We start from the raw sequence: 13,219 nt of genomic DNA on the forward strand, positions 1-13,219 counted from the left end.
GGCGTGGCAAGAGCGACTGCAGCGATGTGACAACGAAATCTTGTGGGGGACCGGCTCACGGCTCTACTGTCCCTCAGATGCACTTTTGGACACGTGGCATTGACATGAAGCATAAACCATCCCACAAGCAGGTGGACGTTTAATTGTAGTGGATGCGGCCAGGAGATCGCGTTTTCACCTTAATTCTAGAAGAACAAAGGTGGATTAAGACAGCCAATAGCCGGCCAGTTCGGAGTGTTTGTTGTAGCGACTTACACACCCAGCAGAGGGTGCGGGAAGCTCCGTAGCCCCGCGTGCTCACCTGCACTGGGTGCTCTCGGACCCCTTTGACTCTGCCCTGTGAAATCCTCTCACTGCTGCCTTAGCTGGCTTTCCACTGAGCTCAGTGAAGGTCTTTTCCTATTTTACACCATTCAGGCTTGCTTGCTTGTGACCATCTCTATTTGTTGCTCATTTTATTGTCGTCTGATCTCTTTCTCACCGGTTTCTAAGGCTTCTTTACGTATTTTAGATAACGAACTTTCGCTGTTTTCTTTGCGTTTCAAACATCTTTTCCCAATTTCTGGCTTGTGGTTTTGCCCTCTTTGGTAACTTTTGACTCAGAAGAACTTCTTAAATTGAATGGAGACATTTCCAAAACGCTGCTGAGCGGATGTGTAGACCCTGCTCCCAGGGTGGGGTCCCCTGCTCCCAGGGTGGGTCCCCTGCTCCCAGGGTGGGGTCCCCTGCTCCCAGGGTGGGCGGCATCCCTCAAGTAGGTCCTGATTCCGCTCCTGGGTGTGGCTTCTTGCTCACGGTTCTCCCTGCCACTTGCCCTTCCTTCTAGAAGTTTCCTCCTCTTCCATCACCCCCTTTGGTCACATTCGATACAAGCATCAGAGATGTAAACCCCTTCCCAGTCTCCTTCTTGTTTCTGGGCAGTGGGACCCAGAGGTCATTTAAGTCCCTAAAATCGCAGCCTCTTTGCCTCTTTCAGCCGCGGCTGGTGCCTCTTTCAGCCGCGGCTGGTGCCTCTTTCAGCCCTGGCTGGTGCCTCTTTCAGCCGCGGCTGGTGCCTCTTTCAGCCGCGGCTGGTGCCTCTCCGGGCAGTAAAGTGTGCAGAAGCTTAGTTTTTATCTGTTTGATTTTGCTGAGCTCCGGGCGCCGAGAGCTGAACGCTTGGTTCTTATCCAGACCTTCCTCTTCGATTTGCTCTATCTCCCTGCTTTTTCTGCCCCAGCATTTTTCTCTGTTGACCTGCCTGCTGGGCGAGCCTCACCCAGCCTCTGCCGCGAGCCGTTCCATTTACCCTAAAGGAGTCTCTGACCAAGGGGGTCCCTTACAGCTTCAACTATGAAGAAGTTTTAACAAGGGGTATCGTGACCGCACCCTTGATGCTGTCTTAGTCTGATGTAGAACAGTCTCAGTGGTTCACAGCACGTCCGAGTTTATTTTTCACCGTTAGGCGTGGAGAAGCTGGTCCATGAATTTGTAGGCTCTTCCCCTCAACTCCTGCTTGTAAGTTAGCCAGCTCTGCTGTGAGCCTGACTCTGTATGCAATGCTTTGCCAAATGCAGACGTCAGCTGCTGTGGCTTGAACCGTGTGCCCCCCCCGTCCCCAAAAAGAGACGTTGAAGTCGTCTTCCTCAGTGGTGCCTGTGGATGTGACCGCGTCTGGAATAGGGTCTTTGCAGGTGAGATCGAGTTAAGATGAGGTCACAGGGGATTAAATAGGCTCTAAATCTAACCCCTGGAGTCCTTGGAAGAGGACCGTCAGGGAGGAGGCCACGTGAAGACACAGCCAGAGTCACACAGGGAGGGGGCCGCGTGAAGAGGGGGCAGAGACCAGAGCGACGCAGCTGAGAACCGAGGAACACCAGGGTTCCCGGGAGCCACCAGGAGCTGGGAGAGGCAAGGAAGGAACCCACCCCAGACCCTTCAGAGGGAGCGTGGCCACCCATGCCCACACCTTGATGTCTGACTTTTGGCCTCCAAACTGTGAGAAGACACATTTCTGTTGTTTCAAGCCACCCGGCTTACGATACTTTTGTTACGGCAGCCCCGGGACACTGACACACCCACCGGCACACCTGTCGCACCTGAGCCGAGTTCCCTGGGCACCCAAGATGGATCTTTCTCACCCAGGCTTTATCCAGCCTGACACGGATGGACGCCTTTCAGCCTTCAGGAAGTTTCCTTCTTCTCAACACCTAACTACCCTGACAATGCCACATATTTCGGATTTTTTAATAGATTTTATTTTTTTAGATTCAGAGCAAAATTGCATGGCAGGTACAGAGATTTCCATACGCCCCCTGCTCCGCCGTGCACAGCCTCCCCTCATCAAAGTCCCCCACCAGTTCGTACGTTTGTTACAGTGGATGAACCTACTTCGAAACATCATTGTTGTAGGATTTTGGTTTTGCATAGCACCTCACTTCTGGTACTAGTTTCTAGACTAGACAGGATAAAGCTGGATTTCACTGCAGTAACAAACCATTCCCAAACCTCAGAGGCCTAAAACAACAATGATTTTTTTCACACCCTTGTTCCTTGGATATAGAGACCAGCTGGTGATTCTGTCCAGGCTGAAGGAGCAGCTGCCGCACCGAACATGTGGTGACCACTCAGCACGGGTCACTTCTGCTCACATGGCCACAGCTAAACTCCATAGGGTGGGAGGGACCGTCCTCCAAGCTTGGGAAAAGAATTGGAAATAAATGGCGAATGTCATCAATGGCTACTTCAAGTTCATTATTTTGTTGTTGTTGTTACAATTTTAAGTGGTCTTTTTTTTTGAAACCTGTATTTGCTACCTATAGTTTGCTGATGAATAAAATTATTATGGACTTTTGTATTGTGACATGGGCATACTTTGCTTAGCTCTCTTATTAAATATAGATGTGTGTGCATTTTGCTAGGTTTTTTCATGTGGATAATCATATTTGCAAATTCTGACAGTGTTATTTTTATAACTTTCCTTATCAGTCCTTAAACTTTTATCTCTTTTCTTGGATGAATAAAATTTTAAGGACAGGATTACACAGAATTGTTGATGGCTGGCATCCTTCTTTATCCCTGATTTTAGAGACAGCACTTTGAAATTATTTACCATGAAGAATGATCATTATTGAAGGCTGCTGGTATATACCCTCAAGTGGGTTAAGAAAGATTCTTTCTATTGCTAGTTTATTAAAAGTTTAGCGTTACTGAATGTTGACGATTATCAAATACTTTTCTTTCTCTATTGCAATAATTGTATATTTACTCTCCTTTAGTCTATAAATGGGACCAATTACCTGCATGTATTTTCCCAATAGCACCCTTGAATTGAGTTAAACCCAGCTTGGTCAAGATAGATTATTATTTTAACACGTACAGCAGGATTCAAGTTGCTAATATTTTGTACCCAGTTTTTACATGTGTTGCAGTTGTCGAAGCACTGGATACACTTTGGCGAATAAAACAGATGTGGACGTTATACTCATGGCTCGTATGGCCTGAGGCATCATTAATTACAAGACTCAGCGTCAATTTAATAACAGATCGTCAGGGAGGAAAGCCCTACACACGACAAGAACACGATGATTAGTAAGAGGCGGTTTAAGTATAAATGCCTTCATTACTGAGGAAAATATACTCCAGATTAAATGACTCACTGTGGCTGCAGGGAGTCACTTCCTGGTCCCCTGAGCCTTAATTTCTCCATTTCCAAAGTAAGGGGGGAGACGATCTCTGGGGCACCTCAGATTTACAATGCCAGCCCTACTATACCTCCTCCCCGAGGACCTTCCTACAAGGAGAGTGGCGGTCCCACACCCTTCCTGGACACACCTGGAAGCTTCCGGTATAAAACACAGTGAGTCAGTTCTGACCAAAGTCAACACGAAGCTGTTCAGGAACCACTGAGACGGGGGTCCAAGCCCTTCGTGCAAACAGCCCCTAAAAAACGCAGCCTTTGGCGCCTAGACACTCAGCCCCCGACAGTGGGTACAGGTCAGGAGGAAACTACCTGGAGAATCGGCACCCGGGAGACACGCAGTGAGGACCTTCTAAAGGAATGACACCCAGACCTTAGACCGTGCGAAGACCAGAGGGCCGGTGGGGTGTGTGCATTTTTCTGCCTTCCTCTTTTCTGATTTGCAAAACGATTAGTACATTTCTTTTTTAAATGGTCAAGTTCCTTCTTGGTGTGTAAATAACTAACAGTGTCTTTTATTGAAAATAATTCCATTTTGGACTAGAGAATTCATATTCTCCTGGTGTTTGTATATGATAGCTTCTTTTTTTTTTTTTTTTTTTGCCCATGCTGCGTGACTTGTGGGAATCTTAGTTCCCCAACCAGGGATCGAACCCGTGTCGCCCTGCAGTGGAAGTCTGGAGTCCTAACCACTGGACTCCCCGGAAATTTTCAATGATAGCTCCTTTGAATCACCTTCTGACCGAAAAAATGTATTTCTTTGAGGACTGAAATGTGGACCTTGTAACTTGAATCCTGTGTGAAGAATTCTAAAACCAAGGGGTTGTAGTACAAACTTCTGTTTTTTCACTTTAAAGACACTCACAAACAGGATCGCCCGTCTAAAAAGAAAAAGGAAACATTTCACCTCATGTAGTGTGCAAAAAATTCATCGTGCCAACTTCAGAATCTAACTGTTTTAATCTGGTTTGAAATGAACTTGACCTTTGACCCTTAATCCCTTCTATTGACGGCAAGATTCAATGCCCTGATTTTTAGAGGTTTATAAAACGGGGGTAAAAAGCTTTCTAAATACCGGGTAGCACTTACAAAATCAGAATGTAAATGAAGTCGGTGTTCTTTAGAGCTAGATTTGATTTCATTTGACATACACTTGGAATCTTTTTTTTTTTAAGGATCAAATATTTGGGGCAGTATTGGAATCTTCTTGGAACTGGAAGGTTGAGGAGTGGCGTGGATGTGTGGAGGAATATACATCGCTCTCGACATTGAATCTCTTGACGGCAGCCCTGTTTGCTCTCCTGCATCTTGGAAAGCTTTTTCTAAGCAAAAGACTTTTAAAATTCAGAAGTTGAAACTCCCTCTCTGCTGAAGAGAAGACAGAAGCCGCTCTTAGGCATTACAAATATTATCCATCCTATTTTTAACATCAAAAGCTACAAACCAACAAAAAGACAAAATAGTCAATGGGTAGAAGAGCAGACGGGAGAATACACTTTCTCCCCTTAAAATGCCGATGAGTCTTTACAGACCCACTTGCAGGAGCTGTGAGGTGACAGCACCTCCTTCTGAGAGTGAGACCCCAGATTCCGAGGCGCCCTCCCCAGGAAGAGGCTCCGCCCACTGTCCCCCAAGCCCCACCCTGCCGCCATCACACACTTCACTCCCAGAGAACAGCTTTAGAACGACCCAGGCACGTTTACCTTGCGAGCACCCGCTGGACAGCGCGATGCACTTCGTATTTACTAAACGTTTCTCTGCCTAACCGCACGTCGCTTGTCAACGCAAGACAAGGTTAGAAGTGTTAGAAGTGAGTCACCAAAACCCGGAGGATAAATTAATTACACTTCTGTGTCATTGTTTTTGGCTCTAAATTCTGTGAACGTTTCTAATTTATAACAGTTTCTCTAGCTATAATGTTCCAATTAGCAAATGTAGGAAAAACTCATTGTACTACAGCACACTGGATGACGCTCTGTTTTCCTTTTTCCTTCTTTTACGTTCTTTGAAGCACATTCAAAGAGTCCATCTCCCTTATTCCAAACAAAAAGCATTTATTAAATAATTAGTATAGTGATGTCTCACTCAAGTGATTTTAAGGACAGGTGACCAAATGATAAACCTTTACCACTAGGACGTGGTATTACAGAATCTCAGTGCTCTCAAGGGTAAGGCTGAGTTTCTACCCAGAACATTTCTGTGATGGGGAAGAGAGCAAGTGGGGGGGAGGGGAGGGAGGAAGGAAAGTGGGGGAGGGCAGGGGAGGAAGGGTGGCCGGGGACTTCTAATTAGGCTTTAGAAAGCCGGTCAGCTCCAACTTAAACTATTTTGTACAATAAAACTGATGCTTCATCTGGTGGTGCAAAAACTTTTTACTATATTTGCAAAAATATCTTTTAGCTAAATAAATATTCCAGGACCTTGCAAAAACAAATTAGCAGTTTCTTATTAACCGGGCCTTTAAAGGGTTTACAATTGCTGCATTTAGTTGTGATGATTTAATAATAATGCCTAGTTTTTATTTTCAGATTTTGGAAGCATCCTTTTTTATGTCTGTTTTTCCTGTTAGAACCCCCCAGAAGAGTGCTTCGCAAGCTATCTGTGGGAAAGCACCAGTTTGCGGGGTTTTTTGTTTTCTGTTTTTTTTGCGGTGCGCAGGCCTCTCACTGCCGTGGCCTCTCCCGTTGCGGAGCACAGGCTCCGGACGCGCAGGCTCAGCGGCCATGGCTCACGGGCCCAGCCGCTCTGCGGCATGTGGGATCCTCCTGGACCCGGGCACGAACCCACGCCCCCTGCATCGGCAGGCGGACTCTCTACCACTGCGCCACCAGGGAAGCCCCCCCAGTTTGCTTTTTAATTCCAATCCATTAAAGACACTCCTTTGCAAAATTAAATGAAAATAAATTGCTAGAAAAAATAAAAAGGAAACACAGGCAAAGTGCAAGCCCTAACCAGAAGCAACGCCCTGTGTCAAGCGACAGAAAAGCTTTCTAAGTTTTCTCTCCATTTCTGCGTTAACGTGGACCAGCCAGCACCCTGGGGAATCAAACCATCTGAAGCCAGACGCTGCATCACATTGCCTAGACTGGGGCGCCCAAGGTGCGCGCCCGGGCGCCCCGGGGTGTCATAGCGAACCCACAGGACACTGCAAGAGAGTTTGCATTTTCACGGGAAAGGCCTAGACCCTCAGCTTCTGTGGTCCAGCTGGCCCACCACAGCCTGGCCATCGGCTCCAGGGATTTCACGGTTTTTAGTATCAGGCTGTTCTCCATTCCCTCCAATAACGTCATGCTTGTAAAGCCTGCCGCTCGACAGTTGCTGAGATAAAAAGCAAGTATGGTGTGAAAGTCTACGTTGAACAGGAAAGGACTGCGGCAGAGCCCAGTCTGATGACAGGTGTCCCTAGGTCGCTCAGCGCCCAGTGGACACTCACATCCCCTTGATAAGGAATTTTGGTGATTGGAAATGAGATCAAAGTATTGTTGTTTTCTTTCATTTCCATAAATTCTCGTTGTTTGGACCTAACTACTGAACACACAGACCTGTTCACGGTTTCTCTTGGTCTGAGCACTGGGAAAAAAATCAGTACAACACTAAAGTCACCATAAAGGATCGTATCTCTTCTTGTTCATTTTGTATCCTGAGAGTTTGGCCTGTTAGGTCCTCACCGAGTGAATGAATGAGTGAACAAACGAACGACTCAGTCCCTCCACCTTCTGCACTTACAAGGTTTCAGCGACATGACACCTCCCAGATTCCACGGGTGGAGGTTTTTGTTGAAATCGTGAAGACGCCATGAACGGCTGTCAGATAATTCTCCCTCATCCTTAAGTCTTACATGTCCAGCGGGAGACCTTCATCTCACGTGACACCAGCCAGGACTTTCAAGGACCATTTTGCTCAAAAGGGCTGGGAGATGAGAATGAAGGGACTGGGGGAGAAAGTGATGACTTCTCTGGAAAATCTTTATTTGTGGAGAAAGTCTCACGTCTTCCGGGCGACACGTCCATGGAGAAAGGCAGGCAGCACCCAGGAGGGGACAGGACATGTGTACTTAATGTGGGACGGAAGTTGTACACGTTTTTAAGTAGTGAATTAAAACCGAAAGGTTTAAATCTCACTGGATTTCTTTCTTCTCTAAATCATTCATTACTCCTGGGCGTTTTAACTAATGTTTTCCCCATTTGACATTTGGACCCACTCGACTTTTAAAAAGTCACAAATCGTCCCTAATAACAGCACAAATTACGTCGGCTGTTGACTCTCACGGCATTTTTTAGCACTTTATCTTGCACGTTAGTGCAATCATTTTCATTAACCATTCCTCTATCCAAGCACAGTGCCCGTTTAGCATAATAATAAAGCAATTTCCTGTTCCGAGGTGTTGACTGTGAGTCCACGCAAGTGACACTTGGTGGCTAAAGTCATAGAGCAGAAAAGCACCGAGGTCCAATAGAACCATCCCCAAGCGACGCCTGGGCTCCGCAGGGACAGCCCTCCCACCCTGTGTCCTGCCGCCTGGGCGCTGGGCTCCCTGGCAGAAGAGGGGGAGCCTTTGACCCCCTGCACCCTCTTCCTCACTGGCTTTCCTGGGAAACCGGCCCCACTGGGCCAGGCCTCAGTTTCCCTCCTGGCTCCCAAGTGCATTTCCCTGGACCTCTCCTTAAAGACTGCTCGCTGCTTCCCTGGAAGTTAACTGCAGACCCGTTCGGAGCAGATTAGGAGTAAGAGAGGGTTATTTCTTATTGTAAAAGAAGAACGAACAGAAGAAGGTGATCATTCAAAGGAGGAAGAGATCTGATAAGAACTGGTCATCCCAGCGATGTTCATTGCCTCCTTCCTGTGCCCGGGGAAGGTCTCTGCAGACACGCGGCAGTGCTCGCCCCTCGCCCCCAGCCACCCTGCTCAGCCCCGGCATCACCTGGGCCTCCAACCACCCCACAGCTGGGGACAATCCCTTACCCACACCCACCGAAACACGGATTTCACCGGCTTTGACGCATCACTTTGCAGCCGGCAGCATCCCATAATCGTGCGTGTGATATAGTCCATCCTTGAATTCTTCATCCCATGAGGTGGACATTATTACCATCACACAGACGGGGAGACAGAGGTTAAACCCCGTGTCGGTCAAGGTGCTCCAGTGGATCCTGCTGACAAATAAACAAACAAATGAGCAAGTGAACCTGTCCCTGTATCTTATCTACGTCACCTATATTCGTTCCTTTCTTTATCTAAAGATTGATCTCAGCAACCATGCTGGGGGCTGGCAAGTCTGAAATCCACAGGGCAGACCGTGGGCTGGAGCTTCAGGGAGGACTTGATGTCACAGTGGTTTCTTTGTTTAAAAATATTTATTTATTTATTTATGGCTGCGTGGGGTCTTCCTTGCTGCACACCGGCTTTCTCTAGTTGCGGCGAGCGGGGACTACTCTTCGTTGTGGTGCGCGGGCTTCTCATCGCGGTGGCTTCTCTTGTTGTGGAGCACGGGCTCTAGGCACGCGGGCTTCAGTAGTTGTGGCTCACGGGCTCAGTACTTTGGGCGCATGGGCTCAGTAGCTGTGGCTCGCGGGCTCTCGAGCCCAGGCTCAGTAGTTGTGGCGCACGGGCTTAGTTGCTCTGCGGCATGTGGGATCTTCCCGGACCAGGGCTTGAACCCGTGCCCCCTGTACTGGCAGGTGGAGTCCTAACCACTGCGCCACCAGGGAGGCCCCACAGTGGTTTTTTGAGGCAGCATTCCTTCTTCTCGAAGGAGCCTCAGTTTGCCCTCGAGGCCTCAGCTGACCCGGAGAGGCCCACCCACATGATGGAGAGTCGCCAGCTTCACGTGGAGACAGCCGATCGTGGGCGTTACTGCATCTGCAAATACCTTCCAGCGACGCACAGGCGTTTGATGGACTACCTGGGCGCTACCTGGGCACTGCAGCCCAGCCACCCAACACTGCTGTCACCAGTGCTCTGCCCAGCTTCACTCAGAACCCAGGCAGCAGAGTGGACCTCGGAGGGCTGGGTAGGTGCACGGAGCAGATGCAACTTAACAGCCCTGATCTCTGCATCTTCTGCACGTGGGCCTCCACGTCCAGGACCGAGATCCCTGCACCTGTCGGGAGCCCGTCACCCGGCTGCGTGAAGCACCCCACGTGGCACCCAGGTCCCAGCACAGTGGTCAGCAGGGCCCTGATATTGTCTGACAGTTGGGCAAGAGAGGACAGACAGACAAATGCACAGTTAAAATAATCAGAGACTATTGGGGTGGTCAGTGCTGGCGAGAGCAGGACGGGGAGGTGTGAACTTCCCTCCTCCTTGGTGGACGGTGGGTCCCCCAGGACAGGTGACAGTCACCCTGCAGACTGAGTACCCCAAAGGCAGAGGGAGGGGGCACCAGTCAGGTGATAACGAGATTCCCAACACCCTCGCGGGGCCACGCAGACGGGCTGGGAGGACACGGGCAGAGGCAGAGCTGCAGACCGAGCCTGGGGCAGGGGGAGGAAGCATCCTCCCAGCCAACGCGCGATTCCACCGGAGCCAAGGGAAGGGTGACCTCACGGGGTCAGGGTCGGGGGTCTGCCCTCGATAAAGTACCAGGCGCTTGGGGTGGAACCTGCGTGCCACTTTCTGACACGTTCCTACACCCCAGATCGCGCCCGGGTACGGCCCTCGGGAATGTTTCTTAACTGAATCCACAGGTGTTATCAAACAAGCCAGCGCCCAGGCGACATTAGAAATCAGCAACAGAAGAGTCGGGTGGGTTGGAAGCAGCCACTGACTGAAACCCAGGACTCCCCGGTTCAGCTTCCAGACCGAAGGAGATGCGGCGGCCGGAGCTGCCGGCTGGATGCGGCGGCCGGAGCCAGGGAAGAGCAGGGGGCCGCTGCGCAGGTGGCCTGGGAAGGACAGGGGCCACCGTGCAGGGGGCCTGGGAAGGACAGGGGCCACTGTGCAGGGGGCCTGGGAAGGACAGGGGCCGCCGTACAGGGGGCCTGGGCAGCTCCCCAAGGACAAGGGGCCTCCTGCACATCAGGACAACGGTCTTCCTCCTCTGTCCCCAAACCTCAGATCTTCAATTGCAGCCTTTGTCGGTGTGGCCAGCAGGAGACCCCCTGCCATCCAGGCCTGAGATCACCCGGACCACACTGCCATCCAACCCCCAAGTCCAGGCCAGAGCCGCCCTTGAAGTGAAAATGTGTGAGCGATGGACGGATGGACCGGAAGACAAAGAGGAGATGGGTGCTGTGCTCGGGACACTGTCCCAGAGGAAGTCTGCAGAGATGCCATCAGCGGCCAGAGGCTTCGGAGGGACGTGAGGGCTTCTCCCTGAAGATGGATGAGGCCAGAGGCTGCAGACACTGCCCGCCGCACAGGACCCCCTCCCATTCGCGGGGCCCCCTCGGGGAGCCAGAAGCACCAGCTCCGGGCGAGGGGCCACCGGGGAACCGGGCGCAGAGGGGCGACAGCTCTCCTGACGCCAGCCTCCTCCGGCGCCAGGGCCGGGGCCGCCCCAGCTGTGGCATCGGCATCCTGCTCTGTCTCTAGGTCCCCCGGCTCTGAGCCTACTCCTGCCGCAAACCTTGAGGTGCAGATCAAATCCCGCCCCCGCGTGTTCCCATGTGGCAGGGCCCACGGGGCAGAGAAGCGGGAGGACGCGGCCTCGTCTGCACCTGCGATTCGATTTCCTCAGAACCGACCCTTAAGGTTGGTGGTATTTCTCTCCTCCTCTGGCCCTCAGTATTTAGGAAGTGAGTTTTTGAAATCGGAGACCCTGGGGCCAAAGGTCGATCCCATCAGCGAAGATGAAAGGAGAGCTGCGTAGAATTATGGGGGTCTGGGCCTCAGGTGACAGCAGCCCAGCCCCACGGTCTAGGACTGAGACACACATCCACGCAGTCAGCGGGAGGCATCCGGGTCCACCCCAGGAGCACAGGCTTGCGCCTGGCTGTGAAGGACCGCCAGGAGGGGCAGGTCCCACCCTGACCCCCAGGTGCTGCACCCCCACAGGTGCAGGCCCAGGACCAAGGCCGGACCCATCAGACTGGCCCAGAGACGAGGGTCCCCGGCCTCATCCTACCTGGGAGGCAGTCTGCCTCTCGAGAACCTCGTGGACCAAGAGAGGAGGGAGGGTCCCCCAAGGAAAATCGGGACGGGAGCGTGGACGCAAACAGGCAAGGGCAGCTGACGTCGCCTGTCAGCAGACAGAGCGGCCACGGGGGTGTGGTCGGGAGTGTGGTCGGGGGTGTGGTCGGGGGTGTGGTCAGGGGGTGTGGTCAGCTGCCCCCGAGCTGCCCCCGAGCTGCCCGGGCGTCACTGCAGTGTTCCTCTGATCCCCAGGAAGGCCCCAGCAGGAGAGCTCTCTTCTCCCTTCTCGGGGGTGGTCGCTCCACATTTCTTAATTGCTTGGCTACAAATCTCCCCTCCAGAGAAAAAGGCCGAATGGGCTTCTGTGCAGCCACAAATCCTGGTATTTTGGGAACCCATTAAAATGTCCTGAGAGACCAGGGGCTGGGAGGGGGAAGCCACCAGCCCACCTCCCCGGCCAGGTGAACAAGCCTGCAGGGAGGAGCTGTGGTGTGCTGCTTGGAATGTTCCAGAGCCCCTCCAGCTACCGTGCTGCTGTCTCTGCAAACCTGAGGCTGCCGACCGTCGTGGGGAGGAGGGGTGGTCTTTTTCTTTTCTTTCTCCCTCCCCTCCTTTTTTTTTTAGAAATGGAATTTTAAAACAGCCAGCAACTAAGGCAAACTCCCAAGACAACAGGCTCAACAATTTACATAATGTGAGAGTTCAGGAGGAGGGCGCAAGGCAGTCCTTTAAATCGTGTGACACAGTTTAAAGTAGGGAACCTTGGCTGGCATTAAACCACAGTCCTCCGAAACACAGTTGTAAAGCACTCAGGGCCGCCTGGCCAATCAGGCCCCTTGATTGGCTGCATGTCCCTAACCCTGTAATCTTCCATCTGGAGGCCGCACACCACAGCTGACTGCCGTCAGGCTGGTCCACAGGCTGACTGTCAGGGGGGCCAACGTGCATTTTAAGAAATCTTACTTTTGGTTGCTTTGGTCCATGTTCTCAAAATGTCAGTCCTGGATAATGGGGCCCTTTGTTCCTGCCTAATCATGCCAGTCACCGTGGAGGCTGCTGGCTAGGGGTGCCGGTGGAGCCCGCGGTCTGAACACCAGACCTGTGCCAGCGACACCCAGGCTCATTACAACTTGGGGGACATCTCCATGGGCCCACCTGGGAATCATCTTTCATCTGCAGTGGGCCCCTGATGTGGCACCAGCGTCCTGCCAGCCAGGCCTAAGGGATAATCTGTGAGCTATGCAGCCTCCAGCTGAACGGGCACTTACTCATCCATCCATCCCTCTGCCGGCGTTTCCCGCGCACCTACACAGTGACAGCTCGGGGCCACGCCTGGCTCCCAGGTCTGGCCTCACAGCCTCTAGGAGCTCACCACTCTGTGTGGGAGATGCACATGTGGCACACACGTGTGATGTGTAACAGCACAGTACTTGGCCACGAGGCCAAGGATGTGAAAATGTTCCCGGG

Source organism: Delphinus delphis, chromosome 18 (genome assembly GCF_949987515.2).
Source record: "Delphinus delphis chromosome 18, mDelDel1.2, whole genome shotgun sequence".
Classification (NCBI taxonomy): domain Eukaryota; kingdom Metazoa; phylum Chordata; class Mammalia; order Artiodactyla; family Delphinidae; genus Delphinus; species Delphinus delphis.